Source organism: Hyperolius riggenbachi, chromosome 3 (assembly GCF_040937935.1).
Source record: "Hyperolius riggenbachi isolate aHypRig1 chromosome 3, aHypRig1.pri, whole genome shotgun sequence".
NCBI lineage: Eukaryota > Metazoa > Chordata > Amphibia > Anura > Hyperoliidae > Hyperolius > Hyperolius riggenbachi.
Window position 1 is genome coordinate 156,201,600 of NC_090648.1, and position 24,187 is coordinate 156,225,786.

Genomic DNA, 24,187 nt, shown 5'->3' on the forward strand with positions numbered 1-24,187 from the left:
CCTATCTGTGGAAATTTAGTTAACCTAGCAGCGCACTTTTGTGATTAGGGAGGAAACTGAGACACCCCTTTTTCCCTATTAGGATTAACTTCACCTCCAAATGTTGTTTAAATGGAGTATAACACATATAACACTTATTAACTTTTTCCATAAAAAAAGTTTTAATGTGTCTCATATCTATTGAAATACTTTATTTTTATTTTAATATTTACATTGATCCAAAGCTATTGCTAATTTAGATCATGCATGTGCACCCTCCTAGAAGTGGACACTGCACAGACCTTTGACAACGTATTAAATATTTATATATCATCCACTACATTACTTCATCCACTACAGTACAGTACACTATATTACTCCTGTAAGGATTGCATAGAAATCATGCATTGCACATTAGTGGTGCTCAGCAGAGCTCGAATATTCGAGTAGCTCGAATATTCGAGCTCTTTTTCAGCTATTCGAGCTCGGTATTCGAGCTCCGAATAGCTGGAGCTATTCGAATGGGCTATCCGAGTACACTCGAATAGCCCATTCACTATTCGAGCTATTCGAGCAACCCGGCGCTATTCGAGCTCGGTACTGAGCTCGAATAGCGTCATAGCCCAGATTGATGTCCTTAGAGCCAATCAGAGGGCTCCCAGGCCCTCTGACGGCAGCCAATCACAGAGGGGGACCCTGGCCAGCCCCTACCCTATAAATAGCGGCCGCCATGTTCCGTTTCTCCATGCTTGCCTGAGACTTGTACAGAGAGAGAGTTGCTCCTTTGTGCTTTGGCTTAGCAAGTGCTCTATTGTGATCATTTACCTAGCGTTTTTGCTCACCTACACCTGCCATATACACCTATATTGTTGTTAGTTAGATAGACATTGTATTTTAGTTAGTAGCTTGTGTGTTACATTAGAGACAGGCAGCTGCTGCAAGCTTACAGGTTTAGGCCTCAGGGGGGCCTTGCCTCTGTGGGCAGCTGTCCTCTGTTTATTTCTCTCATCTATACCAGTATTTCTGCTGTCCTTTACTAATAGTATTGTAGTTATACTGTACTAGGAGTAGGACACTCACTGACTGTCACTGTTTATAGGCTACTAGCTAGCTCCTGCGTGTGTGCACTCACTCACTGTCTGTGTGTACACACACTCTATTTCCTTCTGATTACTGATAGATTATTGTTATTTAGTTGTACTTACTTACTACTTACTCTTACTGTACCCGTAGGGACACTCACTGTCACTGTTCATATAGGCTACTAGCTCCTGCGTGTGCGCACTGCACTCACTGTCTGAGTGTACACACACAACACACACTCTATTTCCTTCTGATCGCTGATTGATTATCGTAATTAGTTAGTTGTACTTACTGTTACTACTTACTCTTACTGTACTAGGAGTCTAGGACACTCGGTCACTGTCCATAGGCTACTAGCTCCTGCGTGCGTGCACTCACTGTCTGAGTGTACACACGCCCACACTCCATTTCCTTCTGATCGCTGATTGATTATCGTAATTAGTTAGTTCTACTTACTGTTACTACTTACTCTTACTGTACTAGGAGTCTAGGACACTCAGTCACTGTGTTCATAGGCTACTAGCTCCTGCGTGCGGTCACTCACTGTCTGAGTGTACACACACCACCCACACTCTATTTCCTTCTGATCGCTGATTGATTATTGTAATTAGTTAGTTCTACTTACTGTTACTACTTACTCTTACTGTACTAGGAGTCTAGGACACTCAGTCACTGTGTTCATAGGCTACTAGCTCCTGCGTGCGTGCACTCACTGTCTGAGTGTACACACACCCACACTCCATTTCCTTCTGATCGCTGATTGATTATTGTAATTAGTTAGTTCTACTTACTGTTACTACTTACTCTTACTGTACTAGGAGTCTAGGACACTCAGTCACTGTGTTCATAGGCTACTAGCTCCTGCGTGCGTGCACTCACTGTCTGAGTGTACACACACCCACACTCCATTTCCTTCTGATCGCTGATTGATTATTGTAATTAGTTAGTTCTACTTACTGTTACTAGTTACTCTTACTGTACTAGGAGTCTAGGACACTCAGTCACTGTCCATAGGCTACTAGCTCCTGCGTGCGGTCACTCACTGTCTGAGTGTACACACACCCACACTCCATTTCCTTCTGATCGCTGATTGATTATTGTAATTAGTTAGTTCTACTTACTGTTACTACTTACTCTTACTGTACTAGGAGTCTAGGACACTCAGTCACTGTGTTGATAGGCTACTAGCTCCTGCGTGCGTGCACTCACTGTCTGAGTGTACACACACCCACACTCCATTTCCTTCTGATCGCTGATTGATTATTGTAATTAGTTAGTTCTTCTTACTGTTACTACTTACTCTTACTGTACTAGGAGTCTAGGACACTCAGTCACTGTGTTCATAGGCTACTAGCTCCTGCGTGCGTGCACTCACTGTCTGAGTGTACACACACCCACACTCCATTTCCTTCTGATCGCTGATTGATTATTGTAATTAGTTAGTTCTTCTTACTGTTACTACTTACTCTTACTGTACTAGGAGTCTAGGACACTCAGTCACTGTGTTCATAGGCTACTAGCTCCTGCGTGCGTGCACTCACTGTCTGAGTGTACACACACCCACACTCCATTTCCTTCTGATCGCTGATTGATTATTGTAATTAGTTAGTTCTACTTACTGTTACTAGTTACTCTTACTGTACTAGGAGTCTAGGACACTCAGTCACTGTCCATAGGCTACTAGCTCCTGCGTGCGGTCACTCACTGTCTGAGTGTACACACACCCACACTCCATTTCCTTCTGATCGCTGATTGATTATTGTAATTAGTTAGTTCTACTTACTGTTACTACTTACTCTTACTGTACTAGGAGTCTAGGACACTCAGTCACTGTGTTCATAGGCTACTAGCTCCTGCGTGCGTGCACTCACTGTCTGAGTGTACACACACAACACACACTCTATTTCCTTCTGATCGCTGATTGATTATTGTAATTAGTTAGTTCTTCTTACTGTTACTACTTACTCTTACTGTACTAGGAGTCTAGGACACTCAGTCACTGTGTTCATAGGATACTAGCTCCTGCGTGCGTGCACTCACTGTCTGAGTGTACACACACCCACACTCCATTTCCTTCTGATCGCTGATTGATTATTGTAATTAGTTAGTTCTTCTTACTGTTACTACTTACTCTTACTGTACTAGGAGTCTAGGACACTCAGTCACTGTGTTCATAGGCTACTAGCTCCTGCGTGCGTGCACTCACTGTCTGAGTGTACACACACCCACACTCCATTTCCTTCTGATCGCTGATTGATTATTGTAATTAGTTAGTTCTACTTACTGTTACTAGTTACTCTTACTGTACTAGGAGTCTAGGACACTCAGTCACTGTCCATAGGCTACTAGCTCCTGCGTGCGGTCACTCACTGTCTGAGTGTACACACACCCACACTCCATTTCCTTCTGATCGCTGATTGATTATTGTAATTAGTTAGTTCTACTTACTGTTACTACTTACTCTTACTGTACTAGGAGTCTAGGACACTCAGTCACTGTGTTCATAGGCTACTAGCTCCTGCGTGCGTGCACTCACTGTCTGAGTGTACACACACAACACACACTCTATTTCCTTCTGATCGCTGATTGATTATCGTAATTAGTTAGTTCTACTTACTGTTACTACTTACTCTTACTGTACTAGGAGTCTAGGACACTCAGTCACTGTCCATAGGCTACTAGCTCCTGCGTGCGTGCACTCACTGTCTGAGTGTACACACACTAAATTTACTTGTGATTACTACTGATTATTGTAACTGCTAGTTGTACTTCCTGACTGTTACTACTTACTTACTGTACTAGGGGACACTCACTCAGTCACCTCACCAACCAACCCACTCCATTAAAGTACCCCACTTTTCAGCCGCCCTTTTAAAAAACTTTTCTCTATACGCCCAAAACATTGAAGATGTCTGGAAGTGGCAGCCAGCGCGGTTTGGGCAAGGGGAAGGGCAGCAAGGGAATCAGGAGGAGAGGGAGCAGCATTGTGGCAAGCCGCGGCCACGGGCGCGCCACCATGCACAGTTCCGCAGCAGCAGCGTCAGTGGCTAACATTCCTCCCATAGCCACTGGCCGTGGACGCCTTGGGCGCCGCCCAGCAGGAGCATCTGCAACTCACGCTGCAGAGACACAGCAGCAGCAGCGTGTAGCACCTGCTCCCATTTTCCTCCAGCCGGGTCGGAAACGTCCCATTGAGGAAAAGGATGCAGACACTGTGGTGCAACTCATGACGGAGGATGAGCAGCCCGCCATCAGCTCTGCATCCGAGGCCTCCACCCTCACCACCACCACCACCACCACCCCTGTTCGCAGCAGCCGCCCAGCAGGGTCTGGGGAGGAGGCCAGTTCACCGTCACTCGCCGACCTGTCATTCAGCAGTCTTTTGACCCCAGGCATCATGAGTAAATTGTCTGCTGTTGTTGGCGATCTTGAGGAGGAGATGCTGATGGGCACTTTGGGGGATGAGGGATTGGACAGCAAGACTGTGGCGACAGTCAAGCAGCCCATCCATGCATCAGGAGAGGAGTTTGGGGGGTCCTCATCCCAGCAGGACATGTTTCAGGAGGGGGAGGATGATGATGACCCGGTGACAGACAGAGACTGGGTGCCACCACCTCCAGGGGATGTCGTCCTCAGCAGCTCTGAGGAGGAGGAGAAGGATGCTCTTGTGGGCCTTGCAAGGAGGCGCATCATTGCAAGCATTGGCAGCAGCAGTAGGCAGGTCCCACAGCCTGCTGGTGTCTCAGGCTCAGCAGCAGCAGCAGCAGCATCTGCCAGTACCACCACCAGCCGCACCCAAGCCCCCCCCCCCAACCACCACAGGGAGACAGGCAGCAGCGCTTCCATGCCGTAGGGGGATGTTTAAGTCACCAATCTGGCGATATTTCACCATGCCCACTGTGTACAGCAAGTACGCCACTTGCAACCACTGTCAGCGGAAGTTGAGCAGAGGTGCAGACCCCTTAAAGTTCTGCACCAGCTCGCTCATCAACCACCTTGCGGCTAAACATTTCCACCAGCATGAGGAGTTCCAGAGGCTGAAGGCATCTGGTGCTGGCAGTGGCACCACACCCATCACTGCACAGCCTTCAGCAGCAGCAGCAGCAACAGCAGCCACCCGCCCTCCTGCTCCTCCAGCAGCACCAGCAGGAGTGCGGAAACGCACTGCTCCTCCCCCCTCTGCAACTCCTGCCGCCGACACTGAGGCCTGTTCTGGCAGCCAGTCCTCAGTGGCCTCCTCCGCTGTGTCTGCTGATTCCCGTGCCAGCAAAAGGCCACGCCAGAGCCTTTTGAGCGAGTCCTTCCAGGGGGTGGTTAGGGCTCTGCCTCCCAGCAGCCGTCGCGTGCGGCAGCTGAACGGCTTGCTGGCACGGGCCATGTGCTCCCAACTCCTGCCGTACACGCTCGTGCAGGAGGGGAGCGACATTCGTGCGCTGCTTGCTTGCGCAGCCCCAGACTGGCAGCTCCCCAGCAGACACTTCTTTGCCCGCAAGGCCATTCCTGCACTGCACCGCTTTGTGATGGCCAATGTGGAGCGAGGGCTGGAGCACGCGGTTGGTGAAAGGGTCCACGTCACCATGGACTCCTGGAGCAGCCGCTTCGGGACAGGCCGCTACCTGTCCTTCACTGTCCACTGGGTCAGCTTGGTGGAAGGGGGTGAGGATGGGAGAGCAGCAGCGGGCACAGCAGCAGCAGCAACACAGTGGGTGGTGCCACCCCGCAGGGTCAGGGGAACTGCAGCAGGTTCCTCCGATCCTCTGCCATCCTCCGGCACACCTGGCCAAACCCCCCGCCTCAGCAGCAGCGTGAAGGCCCGCCACTGCCAAGCGCTGCTGCACTTGGTCAGCCTTGGGAAGACCAAGCTGACGGCAACCCATGTGTTGGCCAAACTCCAGGAGCAGGAGAGGATTTGGCTGACCCCCAGAGGCCTCAGAGTCGGAGAGGTGGTGGCCGACAATGGGGCCAATCTGGTTGCCGCAATAGACAGGGGAAACCTGACCCACATCCCCTGTCTTGCCCACGTGCTGAACCTGGTGGTGCAGAAGTTCCTGCGCACCTACCAGGGGATGGGCGAACTGCTGGAAACGGCAAGGAATGTTGTGCGTCACTTCCGGCGCTCGGCTGCAGCCTGTGCGAGCCTGGAAGACGTGCAAAAGGAGCTGGATCTGCCACGCCATCGGCTGATCCTTGACGTTCCGACTCGCTGGAACTCCACCCTGGCGATGTTGGAGCGTCTGGTTGAACAGAGGCACGCTGTCAAACAGTACCTTGCCCTGGCCACTGTTTCCGCAGCTCAGAGAAGGGACAAGACCAGCAACATCCCGTCCATCGTCCCCGATGATGACTGGAGGCACATGCAGCAGGTGTGCTTTGTGCTGGCTCCCTTCCTGCAGGCCACAAACATGGTGAGCAGGGACCATGCTATGGTCTGCGAGTGGGTGCCCCTGGTTTCTCTGCTGAACAGGGCCCTCGATGCTTTGCTGGAACAGGGAGCGGCAGCCTTGGACCAGCAGGAGCGGCAACCAGCTGCGCAGTCCACCTCTGAGGGGGAGGAGGAGGAGGACTTGGTGGAGGTCCCTGACCTGGCTGCTGATGAGGGGGATCAGCACAGCGCAGCTGAGTTGGTGCGGGGGTGGAGAGAGGATGAGGCGGCAGAGGAGGAGGATGAGGACAGCACTGACGTCGATGTGCCAGCAGACGTGGCCCGCCTCTTCCCAATGGCAGCGCACATGCTGACGTGCCTGCGCAGGGACCCCAGGGTGATCCAGATGAAGCAGAGGGAGGACATCTGGATCAGCATGATGTTGGACCCACGCCTCAAGGGGAAGTTGAGCCAGTTCCTGCCGCCTGCAGGAGGAGACCCAGCGCAACAAATAAGGAGCTTGCAGCAGGCCCTTGTTGAGCGCTTGGAGGAAGCCTTCCCCCAGCCTTCCACCCCCACTGTCCAGCAGCCAGCACAGAGGCAGCAGCAGGTGCCTGCATCCAGCAGCAGCAAGCGCCCCACAGACCTGCTGTCTCTCAGCCACGAGCTCTACAGGACTGTAGAGGCTCCGGCAGCAGTGACTAGAGAGGAGATGCATGCAGCAGCATCCTCCTCCGGTCACAGCCAGCGCCTGACCCGCATGGTGGCTGACTACATGGGGTCGTACAGCGGGCTTGACAGCGATGCCCCTGTTGATCCCATGGAGTATTGGGTCAAGCGCATGGAGATCTGGAGCGAGCTGGCGCAGTACGCCCTGGAAGTGCTGTCCTGCCCCCCTTCCAGCGTGCTGTCCGAGCGCTGCTTCAGTGCAGCTGGTGGCGTGGTCACCGAGAAACGCTCACGTCTGTCTCACAAGTCTGTGGACAGACTGACGTTTCTCAAGATGAACCAGGCGTGGGTGGAAGGCGAGTTCCTGGCCCCTGTTGTCGGCGAGAGGGGGACATGAACTGGCTGCCGGAACCATCGTTAATGTGCCTTACCACCCTTTACCACCTCCTGGCTCCTGCTCACTAAGCCAGGCTGGTTCACTTTGACTATTACGTCGCCTGCAGCCACACATTTTACACCTACAGTGGGCTGCTGTGTACTGCCCTTCTGCTGTCTGTCTGTGTTTCCCACTGCCAGGGTACACAGAATTACCTTCTTCTGCTGCCACTCTGCCACCAGCTATTACGTCAAACAATAGCTATATTGGTTGCAAAACCAAAACCAAACAAACCATTAAAAAAAATAAAAGGTTTAATTTTTCGGAGGTGCCCGGGTTGAAAACTGTGTTGTCCCAGTTGTGTATTGGACACAATGTGGGCTGCACGACCGCTGTCTGGGACCTCCTGTTGTGTTTATTTACAGCCCTGGTATCACCGCTAGGTACCAGGGCTATTATGTCACGCTGCCTACCTGCTGCCACACTCACACTGCTCCTCCACACCTCCTCCTGCTGCTGCTGCTGCTGTCTGTCTGTGTTTCCCACTGCCAGGGTACACAGATGATTTACCTTCTGCTGCCACTCTGCCACCAGCTATTACGTCAAACAATAGCTGCTCGCCTACTCCTCCATTCCTCCTCCTGCTGCTGCTGTCTGTCTGTGTTTCCCACTGCCAGGGTACACAGAATTACCTTCTTCTGCTGCCACTCTGCCACCAGCTATTACGTCAAACAATAGCTATATTGGTTGTAAAACCAAAAACCAAAAAACCATTAAAAAAAAAAAAAGGTTTAATTTTTCTGAGGTGCCCGGGTTGAAAACTGTGTTGTCCCAGTTGTGTATTGGACACAATGTGGGCTGCACGACCGCTGTCTGGGACCTCCTGTTGTGTTTATTTACAGCCCTGGTATCACCGCTAGGTACCAGGGCTATTATGTCACGCTGCCTACCTGCTGCCACACTCACACTGCTCCTCCACACCTCCTCCTGCTGCTGCTGCTGCTGTCTGTCTGTGTTTCCCACTGCCAGGGTACACAGATGATTTACCTTCTGCTGCCACTCTGCCACCAGCTATTACGTCAAACAATAGCTGCTCGCCTACTCCTCCATTCCTCCTCCTGCTGCTGCTGTCTGTCTGTGTTTCCCACTGCCAGGGTACACAGCATTACCTTCTTCTGCTGCCACTCTGCCACCAGCTATTACGTCAAACAATAGCTATATTGGTTGTAAAACCAAAAACCAAAAAACCATTAAAAAAAAAAAAAGGTTTAATTTTTCTGAGGTGCCCGGGTTGAAAACTGTGTTGTCCCAGTTGTGTATTGGACACAATGTGGGCTGCACGACCGCTGTCTGGGACCTCCTGTTGTGTTTATTTACAGCCCTGGTATCACCGCTAGGTACCAGGGCTATTATGTCACGGCGAGCTGCCTGCCTCATTGACTGCCTGCTGCCACACACTCATCCTCCTCCTCCTGCTGCTGAATTTACCTCCTGCTGTCTTTGTGTTTCCACTGCCAGGGAGCACATACAATGGCGCTTCCAACATGCGTGCGCCCACCAGCTATTTGTTACGCTCAAAAATAGCTGCATTTCTTTAAAAAAAAATTGAAAAGAGAAATACGTGAAGATGATGAAGAAGAAGATGAAAAAGAAGAAGAAGATAAAGAAGAAGAAGATGAAGAAGATGAAGAAGAAGAAGATGAAGAAGAAGATGAAGAAGAAGATGAAGAAGAAGATGAAAAAGAAGATGAAAAAGAAGAAGAAGATGAAGAAGATGAAGAAGAAGAAGATGAAGAAGAAGAAGATGAAGAAGAAGAAGAAGAAGATGAAGAAGATGAAGAAGAAGAAGATGAAGAAGATGAAGAAGAAGAAGATGAAGAAGAAGAAGATGAAGAAGAAGAAGATGAAGAAGAAGAAGAAGAAGAAGATGAAGAAGAAGAAGATGAAGAAGATGAAGATGAAGAAGAAGATGAAGATGAAGATGAAGAAGAAGATGAAGAAGATGAAGAAGAAGATGATGAAGAAGAAGAAGAAGAAGATGATGAAGAAGAAGAAGAAGAAGATGATGAAGAAGAAGAAGAAGAAGAAGAAGAAGATATAGAAGAAGAAGATCTAGAAGAAGAAGAAAGATAAAGAAGAAGAAGAACAAGTATATACAGTAACACTACTGAACAAAATTTAGGACACAACTTCTCTTTCCACATTTTTTTTTAAAGGAACATCCCCACATAATCACTTGCTGTTGTTACTTGGAAAAAAAGATGTTTCTTGCATCATTCACCCTCAAAACAAGTGTTGGAAGCTATTTAAGGCCAATTCGAATAGTCAGCTCGAATAGTGAGCTCGAATACCGACTCGAATAGTGAGCTCGAAGTCCGAGGTCGAATCGAATAGTAAAAATTATTCGACTCGAATATTCGACTGACCTCGAATAATTTACTATTCGAATTCGACCAAACTCGAATTTTAAAAAGGGGTATTTGAGCATCACTATTGCACATATAGCACTCCTGCATGAGACCAGCACTAGAATGGAAATGTCACTGTTCAGGAAATAAATGAATAACCAAGGCCAGGAATAAACCAATAATGCAAATTTATTAACAAAGTCAAGGAACATAAGTAAAGAAACGTAGTCAGCAGTGTACATTGACCTCATGCACAGCAATAGAAATAAATTCAACAATAACCAGGTAACAACTCAAGATTATAATATCACAGGAGTCAGGTGTATTCAAATAGGCATACACATGCAATCTGGAGTACATACAAAGACAAAGCAATGCAGAACAACCCAGTGTATATACAATAGTGTGCACACAGAGCCTGGAACCTGATTAATATATACATAGGATATTTACAGAAATAATATATATATATATATATATATATATATATATATATATATATATATATATATATATACATATATTATTCACTGTACATATACATGGTAATACAGGGTAACCAGGATTAGATAACAAGAGAGAACTCAGGCTAGGAAGGCCAGGACATAAGAACGATGAACTAGCAGTAGATTGGTGCTCCAGCTTTGTTTAAAGAGGAACTCCAGTGAAAATAATGTAGTAAAAAAAGTGCTTCATTTTTTACCATAATTATGGATAAATGATTTAGTCAGTGTTTGCTCATTGTAAAATCTTTCCTCTCCCAGATTCACATTCTGACATGTATTACATGGTGACATTGTTACTGTGGGCAGGTTATGTAGCTGTTTCTAGCTGTTCTGGCTGTTACAGACAGCTGTAAACAGCCATTTCCTGTCTGTGAACATTGTTACATTGTGGCAGTTTGCCCAGAGTACCGCGGTACCCAGAGCTTCTTGTGGGAGGGGTTTCAGCACAAAATCAGTCATACAGCGCCCCCTGATGGTCTGTTTGTGAAAATCATTATATTTCTCATGTAAAAGGGGGTATCAGCTACTGATTGGGATAAAGTTCAATTCTAGGTTGAAGTTTCTCTTTAAATACTTGTGCTGGGAGATCAGGTGACAGTTCAGATCTCCTCCCAACAACAGTCTGTAGAGGAATACAGGTCCTGGACAAGTAAGCCCTCTTTTGGCAGGCAGAGAAGCAACAAAATTTGGGTGCCTCTATCCCTCTTGTTTTACCCACCTTCCTTTGGGAGGGGTGTTCTATTTTGGATAGGTGTTTTCCCACCCTTACAACCAACTTGAAATCCTCTGCTAAGAGTGCGACCGCGTCCAGTGCCTCTGGACACCAAGTGGAGTTGGGGTTGCTGCCCTCCACCTGCCTTCAGTGGTTGGTTGCCCACCTGCAACCTTCGTTTGTGAGTACCACTCTCTACCTAAATCAGCTGACTCTTTGTCATGATTTACTACACCATTGGGGCTCCCGTGTTCTCTGTGTTTTTCTCTCAGGGTGTCCCTCTTTGATCACCCTACACAGCTGCATTACAAGCTTCTGACCTTTTTCTGTACATATTATTGAATACAGGAGACGTTAGCTGTGAACTGTGCAGCTAAAGAAACAAATGTGCAAAATATTCTCATGCCCCATCCTTGTCGGCACCAACCAATGCCGGCACCCTCACATTTTCTACAGGAATGCTGGGAAATGTAGGATGGTTATTATTCTTCCTATTTTAGGAGTCACGTGGTCACTCTTATAATGCACTGTCAAGCACAGTTGACTCACAAAAAAAGACATTTTGGCCACCACTTTGTGTCTTAGGGTTTAGTTGGCAAGTACTGCAGATCTAAACTATGCATTCAGAATGCACTTTTAGTGGAAATTGAGAATTGTGCTCTTGTTCCCAGAACACAGTCCTGACAAATCTCAAGAACCCCCTGTAGATCGAACACAGGGAATCCAGCGCAGGAGACTTGGGCACACAGGGAGTAACTTCGGCGCCGTCAGAAGACGGAGCTGAAGTTACTTTTAAAACACAATAATTTGGCTTCCAGCAATTGCGTAAAGCCGAATTATTTCATTCGCCACCATCCATGGCGGCCTGGAGGGGGAATAGTATTTAACACAGCCGGGACTTGTGCAGCACCAGGATCAGCCATATAGTGGCTGTATCCTGCGCCCAAGTCTCCAGTGCCGATTCCTCTCGTACGCCTGTAGCTAGAGGTTTCCAGACATAACAAGAGCGAAGAGAAACAAAGCAATAATGTTGTGAGGTTGCCTTTCTTTCCCCATCGCCGTGGGCACTCATCCACAAATACCTTGTGGTAAATGAAGCAAATTAAATCAAAGGAATTGTATATTAGCATCTCCTCTTGCTTGAAGGAATATACATGATGTCATTTCAGAAGAATTACTGCTTTTATAATCATAATGAAAACAATAACTGCAACAATAATAATAGTAATGACGTGTCAACATGGATGAAAAGTAAACGTACAGTACAGGTAGCGCATATAGCACACCTAAAAGATGCATTGCATGAAAACTATACCACCTCAAACTTTTCCTCTGATGCTGGCCCTCTTTTCCAATCCATCCATTGATGCCTACTACCCACAGGATTTAGTTCACACTGCCAGCTCTCCGTAAGTTGCCCCAACCTTACATTTCTTCATTTATTTCCAGAAACCATTCCACCCAGTGTCTCCTATCTTCCATTTCGGTCCCCTCCTCTCAGTCTCCTATACAGCACTTCACGTAAGTTTCATCAATTCTTTGGAAGTCTCGTTCACACCTTCTCCATCATGCTTCAAGTCTTAAAATGCATTCTTGAAATACACCTCTTCGGACAAGTATCTAATCCGAAATAGTCCCACTTCAGAGACAAATCCATATCTAAGCCATCATCACCTTAGCTAGCTTCTCCATCCTATTCCTTTCTAGATTGTAAGCTCCCAAGAACAGTGTCCTCACTTGGTGTTACTATGAAAACCTAGGCATGTATTTTTTCACTTCTGATGCTAGATGTTCCAACTTTACAATTATAAATAAAATTGTGTATTATAAATAAAACCTAATAATTATAACTCTGTGTATCATTGACATGAAATGTTTTAGTTATGGCTCTAGAATATAAAGGGTTATATACAAGGCCACTTATCTCCCCCAGCATGTGAAAACCTGACACAATAGTATGTTTCTATACTCTTTTTCTTCTTTCGGCTTTCTTTGAGTAGGCCTGTGTTCTCATCATTACAATATCAATGGCAGGGTACTGAAGCATATGTGACCAATACTGGTCAGAGGTGACTATTCATCTTATCTCTTTAAAAAGCCAGTCTGTTATAGTTCCTGGATTCAAAAGCCAAGATTCCTCTACAAATTGTTAGTGAATGAGGACAAAAAGCCCTTCTCTTTTGCAGAGAGTGTCTTTAATTAGCATGTTTGCTAGGATATATGGCCGAATTTCTTCACGATTTGATTTCCTGGGAGATACACGGCCAGTATTAAAGCTTTTACCAATACGTAAGTTCACCAAGGAAAAGATCCAGAGCCTAAATATGGCCTGCAGTATAATAGCTTTTACTTTACTAGAAGAATGTACTGTGATAAATATTTAAATGTTCTCATTTGCACCATACAGCTATGGTGAGTTTGGCGCTGACAGAACTAGACAGTGGACAGAATGAATATTGGCAAAATATGAAAATTAGAACCTATTGCTCCACAGTGATGATACAAAAGTTTTCAGCACAGTGCTCTGACAAGACTGCACTCAAAGTAAGCCTGACAATACCTCTCTATCCCAGTGCTTATAGGACAACTATTGCAAAAACACGTGACTTTTTAAATACATACATATATAAAAATGTTATTTTTCACAGAGAAATATGCACTAGAATTTTTTATTTTCTGATGTTGTTGTCACTTACAATTGGTAGTGAAAATATGCCCACAGACACTAACAGGCAAGTTCCTCCAGATAAAAGAATTATGGTAAACAACTACATTTTCCTAGATATCAGTATTAGGTCGCCAGATGTGCCACAGCCTCCCGCCTAGCAGTAATAAGGGGCCCATAAACTGGTCGATTTCAGCCATAGATCGATCGAAAATTTATTCTATTGAATCAGCCGATCGATCAATTTAAGGCCGATTTCGTTCGATTTCGATCGATTTGATCTATCTCAATGGATGGAAAATCTAGGTCGTTCTTCTTCTGGCAGCAGATCGATGGCCCATAGAGTTGCATTGGATCCAATGGTCCAATCATGCTTTTAGATTGATTTCCAATAGATTTCATTTTGAAACCTATTGGAAATTTGTTCCTAGTGTGTGGCACACATCAGATAGATTCCTGTCAGATTCGACAGGCATCTGACAGAGATCTATCTGATGGTCGAATCTGGTGCAAATCTATAAGTGTATGGCCACCTTAAGGTAGCTCTGTGAGCCCCACATACTAGTATAGGAAGCCATGTGTGCCCCCCTTGCAGATAATGGCATTAGGTAAATGGGTGCGTGTGTCTCTAAATATTAGTATTAGATAGCCAGATGTGTCTCCCAATTAGCAGTATTAGGTTGTCCTAAGTCTCTCTCTTCCTAAAGTATTAGGTAGACAGATGTGCCCCCTAATTAGCAGTATTAGGTAGTCCAGTGCGGGCTAGCAAAAAAGGGCGCACAGGGATAGTGGACAAAAAGGGCGCCGCCATAGACTGCAATGCAAAATATCGGCTATTCGGCGCCCGACAGGAAAAAAGGGCGCCCGAGAAATAGCGTTTTACAGGGATCGTGTTAACAACAGGCTCCGTTTACAGGATAAAGTTTATAACAAATATCGTTTACAAGTTCGTTTTGACTTTGTATTATACTTATTTTTTCGTTTGTAAATTTCGCTTATATGAGTTTTAACTAGTTTTTTCGTTTTAAAATTACGCTTACAAACCTATTACAACTAAAATTTCGTTTACACTTCTTTTAGCATTTAAAATTTGTTTTCATATGTATAATGCTTAAATAACATTTCTCAACCTGATTGTATTAGAAATACATCGCTTTTGGTATTAACTTTGTTTTTACACTTATAATGCGTTGATTATAGTTACTAAAATATCGCTTTAAATATTACTGTTATTTTAAGATTTCTAATGCATAAGTGATTGTAAGGTTATCTATTGTATTGTATGTGTATATATATTATATATACCTTTTTCTACTTCTAATATTATTAATGTATACGTGATTTTAAGGCTACCTATTCCATGACAAATATATAAATTATTTTATTCATGTTATTTGGAGTGAAGTATTTTAAGGATTAAATATATTATTGTTTATATGTGTTTAGCGTGTTTGTGCAGTGGGGATGGTTAGGTTTAGGCATTACTAGGGGGTCTAGGGGTTAGGGATAGGTACAGGGAGGGTTAGGTATAGTTACAGTGCAATATACACACCACCAGGGGGGTGGTTAGTTTTAGGCACCACCAGGGGGGTCTTAGGTTTAGGCACCACCAGGGGGCTCTTAGGTTTAGGCACCACCAGGGGGGTCTTAGGTTTAGGCACCACCAGGGGGGTCTTAGTTTAGGCACCACCAGGGGGGTCTTAGGTTTAGGCACCACCAGGGGGGTCTTAGGTTTAGGCACCACCAGGAGGGTCTTAGGTTTAGGCACCACCAGGGGGGTCTTAGGTTTAGGCACCAACAGGGGGGTCTTAGGTTTAGGCACCACCAGGGAGGTCTTAGGTTTAGGCACCACCAGGGGGTCTTAGGTTTAGGCACCAACAGGGGGGTCTTAGGTTTAGGCACCAACAGGGGGGTCTTAGATTTAGGCACCACCAGGGGGGTCTTAGGTTTAGGCACCAACGGGGGGTCTAGGGGTTAGGGATAGGTACAGGGAGGGTTAGGTATACTTACAGTGCAATATACACCACCAGGGGGGTGGTTAGGTTTAGGCACCACCAGGGGGGTGGTTAGTTTTAGGCACCACCAGGGGAGTCTTAGGTTTAGGCACCACCAGGGGGGTCTAGGGGTTAGGGATAGGTACAGGGAGGGCTCTGTGTGAGAGTAAGGTTAGGTATAGTTATAGTGCAATATATGTCATATATACAATTTATTAAATTATGTGTATTTACACAAAAGGGGGGTCTAGGTGAGAGGGATAGGGATAAGGAGATATATCTGTGACCCTAAAGTTAGGTATAATTGTAGTAAAATACCTGTAAAACCTACCATTCTAATACTATGCTTAATACACGTGTAAATAGCGATTTTTTTCTATAATCGCTATTTGACGTATTATTTCAGAATTCATTTACTGTTATAGACGGTATTTTGCCATTTCATTTCCGTTTATTTAACCTATTTAGCACTAAATTATCGTTTATAACATATTAAACGAAAATTTGGTTTTGCATTCAAACGTACAATTTCGGCTACACCCCGCGCCCTTTTTTCCACGCGCCCTTTTTTGATAGACGCGTCCAGTGAGCCCTCCAATTAGCAGTATTAGGTAGACAGTTCTGCCCCTCAAGTAGTATTAGGTTAACAAATGTTCCCTCAATAGGATTAGGTAGTAAGAGGTGCCCTCAGTATTAGGTAGCCAGATGTGTCCCCCATGCAGAGTGGGGAACAGAGCGTAGTCTGCAGAGAGTTAAGTCACCTGTCCCTGCTCCCGCGACGTGATCTTCCTTCCTCTTGAAGAATCCCTGTTTCTATGCCTCCGGTGGCATCTTTCATCATGTGACCCATGAAACAGAAACATAACCTGCAGCTTTATAGGGAGCTCTCAGTGAATTAGGGCAACCACCAACCCTGTATATTGTAGTCAACATGACACAAATACTGGAGCCCAACCTTCTTTTTTTGGAAAGAGTGTTATTGTGGCTGCAGAATACTTTATGGCCAACGTATGTCACTGGTATAGAATTTTATGGCAGAATATTCTATGAGAAAAACTCTACAATATGGCAAATAGTCTTTGTTGGCAAGGTCGGATAATACTGATTCTGTAGATTGTGGCAAAATATCCACTTAGGCCAAGTATGATACTAAGACTGTACTAAAACTACCTAATGGGGCAGAATATTCTCAGAATTATGTCCAGGGGGCCCTTCAATAACATTTTTTTTTTTGTGAAAGACACAATTGTCTGTTAGTATAGTTAGTACTGGTCGCGGTCATTTGCATGTTGATGTCATCTCCTGTTCAGAGTGTCATGATTTTAAATATGTATACTCTTACTTATATTCAGTGTAGCTGTGACAGCAAGCCACCCAGAAGTTCACCGCTTTAAGGCCAGTACCCACGACACAATTTTCCCGACAATTTTTCAGATGACCGGCGATACTTTGAGTGATGAGCGATTGTTTCCGTGATCTCGTGACAAGGGTACAGGCGCGTGATCACACGAACTTGGATCAACATTGCGCGGCGATAACGACTGGCACGGCTGATCGGATCTTTAAGATCCCCGATGTTTCCCACCAAAGTACCATAATTGCTTGACTTCCTGTTCGCGTGGAAGATGGGTGGTGGAACCCTAGTTGTGAAGGGGACGTTGCTGGATCCATCTTCCTCCGTCGGGTGGTGAGATTTCAGCTTTAGGAGTTTATCTTTCATAAACTTAAATCTTTCATAAACGTAAATCTTTCAGGTCAGCACGGTGGCGTAGTGGTTAGCGCTCTTGCCTTGCAATGCTGGGTTCCCGTTTCGAATCCCAGCCAGGTCAACATCTGCATGGAGTTTGTATGTTCTCCCCGTGTCTGCGTGGGTTTCTTCCGGGTACTCTGGTTTCCTCCAACATCCCAAAAACATACAGATAAGTTAATTGACTTCCCCCTAAAATTGTCCCTAGACTACAATACAGGCACTACACAATACATACATAGACATAAGACTATGGTAGGGATTAGATTGTGAGCCCCTCAGAGGGACAGTTAAGTGATAAGACAATATACTTTGTACAGTGCTGTGGAATATGTTGGTGCTATATAAATACTAAATAATAATGATAATAATCTCTGACTCTGCGCATCAAAGGAAAATCTTCTCACTAGAGTAGAGTGATAGAAAGATGATATTGTATTTATGCATTTTCAATAAACACACTGTAATTAACTTTCCTCACAGAAGGAAGGGGAAAACGGTCTGTCAGTCAGCCAGGTGTTTCTATTTCTGCCATGCAGATTTATGCATGTAATTTCTATGCAATTACCCTATTTATGCTACAGACATGGACAATTAGCATAGGTGTCAGCCGTGTAAAATGTTGCCTCTTGTCACCATATCTAGAGTCAGAGAAATGCTTCATTTTAGGATATGGCAGCACTGTCTTTGCCAGCCAGATGTTCACCTTGGTTTATTCTGGTAACTGATTGTGGATAAGGGGGGTGTGCTATATTTTTTATAAGAATTTCAACACTTAAAAAAACCTCTCTCCTTTTAGCTGTAAGCCATGATGAAGACTCTGCAGCGGCGATATGTCACTTCCACATGTCTGGAGGCTGTGACATCGCTAGCGATAGACTTGCATTAGAAGGGACAGTTGCCAATGACAGTATTGCCCCTCAGGACTGCTGACAAGCTTCAATCACTCCACAACTGCAGACACACGCGCTACAAAAATTATGCAAATGTGTTAACTGCATGTCATCATCACAGCGTGTCACAGCCTCTGGAGAGGTTGTGGTGATATGTCACAGAAAGAGCCGCCAAGCTAAGGCTAGGGGCGTTAGCATGCCTGTTATATTCAATTCTAAACAAGGTTTTTAAGATATCATGACATACTGTAGTGTACTCCTTACTTTGATATACTGTATATGAGCTAGTAAGAGAATACTAGGTGTTGTATTTGCTGACCAATTTTTACTAATACTCCATTTTAATACAACATAGTGTTTTTTCTGTGTCTTTATTTAATAATCTCTGTGAAAGGGTTCTAAGTAAAATGTGATGTTTTTATTGCATTGTTATTGTGGTGTGTCACCAGAACAGCATTGATACATGGATTCCACTATCTGAATACAGCACAGGTGTGACTCTTGGCCAGGACACTATTTGTGCAGAGCTTGTATGTTCTCTCTAAACGATCCTTCACTCACTGCACTGGCTACCAGTAGAATGGAGAATACTCTTCAAGATTGGACTGCTGACCTTCAAATCCCTGCACAATCTGGGCCCTAGATACATGAAGGACCTGCTGAAGCTGCACCACACCTCTCACAACCTCAGATCAGCAAGTTCTATAAACTTGGTCACTCCCAGAGTGCACCTCAAAAAATCTGGAGATGGAGCCTTCTGTCATGCTGCCCCTACTCTTTGGAACTCCCTGCCACACCCAGTAAAGACAGCACCATCCCTGGAGCTATTCAAATCCAAACTGAAAAGCCACCTGTTTAGCCTGGCATTTCCAGACTTATAAAATTCTTCCTCTGTACCACGATGGTCGGAGCCACGCTTTGAGTCCCACGGGAGAAAAGCGCTTTACAAATGTTATTTGTTGTTGTTGTTGTTCTATGGCTTTCCATGCACATCCCAAAAAGCTGTTCCTAAACTGGCCTTAGACTGTTGGGATATTGACACATTGACAATGGTGTAAATCCTAGGAGCTCACATTCTAAATCTGAATGTGAGCTCCTCTGCTGTAAAGTGCTGCAGAAGATTGCAGTGCTATGTAAATGCACAATAATAATAATATTACTAATGAGTGTACTCACTCCTTGCCTTGTTTAAGTATTAATATGATGTGGTGCTGACAAATTGGGATTGTTATTATTATACATTTGTGTATTGCTGACTTTGCCTCAGTGAGCTCAAGGCTGGATTTATACATTTTGTGCATCTAGGCCAGAGATCTGCAAACTTGGCCCTCCAATTGTTAAGGAACTACAAGTCCCACAATGCATTTGCCTTTATGAATCATGACTGTGGCTGTCAGACTCCCGCAATGCATTGTGGGACTTGTAGTTCCTTAACAGCTGGAGAGCCAAGTTTGCAGATCACTGACCTAGGCCAAGTATGTTGTTTCACCCCTTTTATCTGCAGCAGCGACCCCTCCCATTCCATGTGCAGCCCCCTCTTCCATGTGTATCATCCATGTACTGCAGACCCTCTCTTCCATGTACAGCTCCCTTGGGCATCAGTTTACCTTTATCATGTGTTGCTCACCATTTTCAGCCTCCTCTTTCACATGTAGTTACCCCTCTTTCATGTTCAGCCGCCCAAGGCTAGGGCCTTTGTGGCCTTTCCAGAAATCCGGCCTTGAGTGCGTTCAAATCACTAACTGTTCCTTAGAGGAGTTCACAATCTAATCCCTACCTAAGTCCCTACCATAGTGTAAGATCCGTTTTTGGGAGGAACCAATTAACTAACCACTGATGGAGGAAACTCATGCAAACCTTTCTATAACATACAAATTCTATGCAGATAGTGCTCTGGCCTGGGACCGTAGTATTCCAAGGTGACTTTGTAAGCCATCAGAACCTAGTCTCCCACATATCCCATATCCACTGTCCCCAGACTCTCACATATAACATGCAGGGCCGGAGCTAACATAGGAAAAAATGGGCAATTGCCCCAGGGCCCCAGAGCCTGTAGGGGCCCCCGAGGTGTCCCTCCCCCATCTTAACTGTTGCTCCCCAGGGACTCTGCAGAGTCTGTTAAGTTGGGAGGTGATTGGGGGAAGATCAGCAGCCAGCTCAGGGGCCCAGGAGGGAAATTTGGCTGCAACAAAGGGCCTCTAATGATGCTTTTTGGTTGGGGATGTCTGTTGGGGGCCCCTAGGCTAATTTTGCCCTAGGGCCCAATTGTTACTTGAACCGGCCCTGATAACATGTATCTTATACTGTGAACAAACCTACATACGGGCAGACATTATTAGTTTAGTGGAAGGACTGGCTCATTTGTCATTTCCAGATATGTCATGACGGATGGCTAAACAACATTATGGAGCAGCTGTACAAATGCTAAGATTTCACACGAGATGTTTACAAATGATCACCTCTAATGATGAAAATCTATAGTTTAAAGATGGTCTGTGAGATGCACATTTTCCAAGTTTGTTGCAAATTTGTCGTAAATAAAAATGCAATTTGAAAATGAGGCAATCAAATGCAGCAGTTGTTAAAAGAGTCTCTAATAAAATGGAGGATTGGGGAGTTTCAGGGTTAAATACTTACCTGCACGGCCGTAATTCACGCAGGCAGGTAATCACTCCACCTTCCCCCCTCGGAATTTTATCGGTGGCTTTTTTTTCAAATTTGTGCCGAGCCTATGGCCACCCCCATGCGCAACAAACTTGGAAAATTGGCATGTCATCGATCATCTCAGCTCAGTCCAAGTTTGGCCAGTACGGTGGCGTAGTGGTTAACTGGGTCCTCGGTTCGAAATCCCAGCCAGGTCAACATCTGCAAGGAGTTTTTATGTTCTCCCGTGTCTGCATGGGTTTCCTCCGGGCGCTCCAGTTTCCTCCCACATCCCAAAAACATACAGATAAGTTAATAGGCTTCCCCTTCAAATTAGCCCTAGACTACAATACATACACTACACAATACATACATTTACTTAGGAATCTGGTAGGGATTAGATTGTGAGCTCCTCTGAGGGACAGTTAGTGACAAGATTATATACTCTGTACAGCGTTGCGGAAGATGTCGGCGCTATATAAATACTAAATAATAATAATAATGGCGAACTGACACCTGAATCCCAAGCATGAAACCAACTTAGCTTTCCCGTGCTGCTTCGCCTTCAACTGCTAACATTTCAAATACACACGAAATCCCGATGGTAAAACATAGAACATGTGGGGTCTTTAATAATGAACAGCGTTTGCATCATCCATGGATCTGAAAGTTCTGTTTGTGAAAATGATTGATTACCCCACCTGTTTCAACAGGATATCGTTATTGGATGAGTATGTTTGAGGAGCAGAAGGGGGAAGCCAGTGCCTGTTGTAAGATGAACAAGGGTCGGCAAGAGTTAAGAGCAGAGTATAACTGGTAGAGCTTGAACAACTGACAATCACAGCTGCATAGAAATGCTGTCAAGGAATTTTCAAACACAGCTGCACAATGCTGATACCAAACAGTGAGCAGAGAGGGAGGAAGCAGGTTCCAGCAATTAGCCTTCCAGGAGGTGCAAGGACAGTGATGCTGGCAGGAAGAATTGTTTATGATCGCCACTCATCAGTAGCCTCATAAAGCACATCAAAGTATAATGCCCTGATGTGTTCTTTAGCCACCTGACACACAGCAGGAGGTCAATGAGGGCTTCTTGCATTGGGTGGGATGGGACAGGTCACAACAAGTGAAAAGACTCTGCTTTGCGAGAAATGATGTTTAGGCCACCAGCTGACAGCCCCTGACCCTGAACCCCTTGTTATTTTTACAATGCAGTGACAGTAAATTCTATAGCCTGGTGAGCATCTGCCCAAAGTATAAAAGAAACCTAACACCACAAGAGACTAGAAGTGCTCACAAGCCTGGCCCTTTCTTATGTGGTTTATACTGGGCTAAAAGATGTACCACTTCCTTTGCCTTACATGTGAATGAAATCAGAATATTATTATAAGGGTGCCAGTATCAGTGACCCGCAAACAAGCTTTACTGGGCCTCTTTTACAATCTGGCTACAATATGCCCACTTTAAAGTGAGGTTTAAAAGTGTTGAGAACCATCCTTCAAACATAAACACACCCCTTGTTAATTACAGAGATAATTGGGGTCATTATCATTAAAGTAGCAAAGAGAACACCTGCCATGGAACTGAACTGGCCAGAACTTCCAGTAATAAGGTGACAACAACTGAAACAACTAAACTAAAAATATTTCAAAAGGAACTTTATCCCATGATTGAACCTTATCCCAATCAGTAACTGATAGTTACCTCCTTTCTCACAAGAAATCTTGACCTTTCCTTAAATAGATCATCAGGGACATCTGTATGGTTGATATTATGGGGAAACCCTACATCATACTGTGATGTCAGGGCCATGGCCCTGACAGTTTTCTGTCTGCGAACCTCATTGCATTGGGGGAAATAATGGCTGGTTCCATATGCCAAGCAAGCAGTAGCTCCCTCTGTGCATATAAATACATTTATTAAAAACAACTTTTTTCCCTTTATCATATTATTAGTGGGTGTGTTTATAGATAACGGCAGCTGGTGCTGTCTGTTTTTTTTTTGTCTGCCAGCAGTAAAGATGATAACTTGCAAGGTCACAGTGGATCAAACAACATGAATGAATTACATATCGAATAGCGAAAAATTATTGATCTATCTTGTATTTGTTAATCTCTCGCTTTGCAATGTATTGATTGATTTTTTTTCAAAAACAAGGAGAGTGGGCTGTGGCGAGTGCACTACATGCATATGCCATAAAACACATACAATGGGTGGTGCAACATCCGGTATTGAAATGTACAGTCCATTCAATAATGCAAAAAAGAGAAAAGCAATCCCAGGAGCAACTCATCCAGTATAAAAGGCAACTTTTAATTATCTTCATTAAAAAATGACAAAAACATTGCAATGGCATAAAAAATTGCATATGAAAAAGAAACCAGCGTTACTTATCCAGTCACTGCAGCAGCAAGGAGGTGTGGAGGTATAGTCGACGGCCGTTTCGCCCCTAAATCAGGGCTTTCTCGAGACCAAACACCCCATGTTGCGGCAAGTGGGGTTTTATAGTATGTGTCCCACTCCCTCACCAAATTGCCACCAGGGTGGTCTACCCATCCATTTCAACATTAACCAATCCTGTGAGCGGTAGTTAAAAGTAAATAAAACGCTCACCTGTCATGCGGCTAAACGGCTAGATTACACCGCACGAACACAGGCGGCAGGTACCAAGCGGGGTCGCGTAATGAGTGACGCTGCAACTGGTCGCATGATGGATGACGCGTAAACCGCGGCCATATTGCCGCCTCACGTGATGCTCCCAAGTAGAGTCGCATAGAGAGCGACGCCACATAGGAGTGACGCGTCTATCGCGGCCATATTGTCGCTTCCCACATGCCTACTGTTCGTGGAGCGCATTGATTTTTTTCCCCCTACTACTATTTTTTGGTAAAGTTCCTCCTAACATTGTCTTTGTTGCCTAGAAATGTGAAAAGCCGATAAACACACATTAGTTTTTAAGTCAATGCAGAAAGAGTGTTGGAATGATTGGAGGAGAGGGCACCAGAAATTATGGAAGAGATACCTTATTGCTTGAGGTAGTCATTAGTTAAGTTTATACCACCGCTGTCCACTTATGACTGGGATATCAGTTCGGAGTGCAAGGATCCTTTAGGTTTCATTCAACTTTTTCTGAAGGGCCATAGAGAACTATGC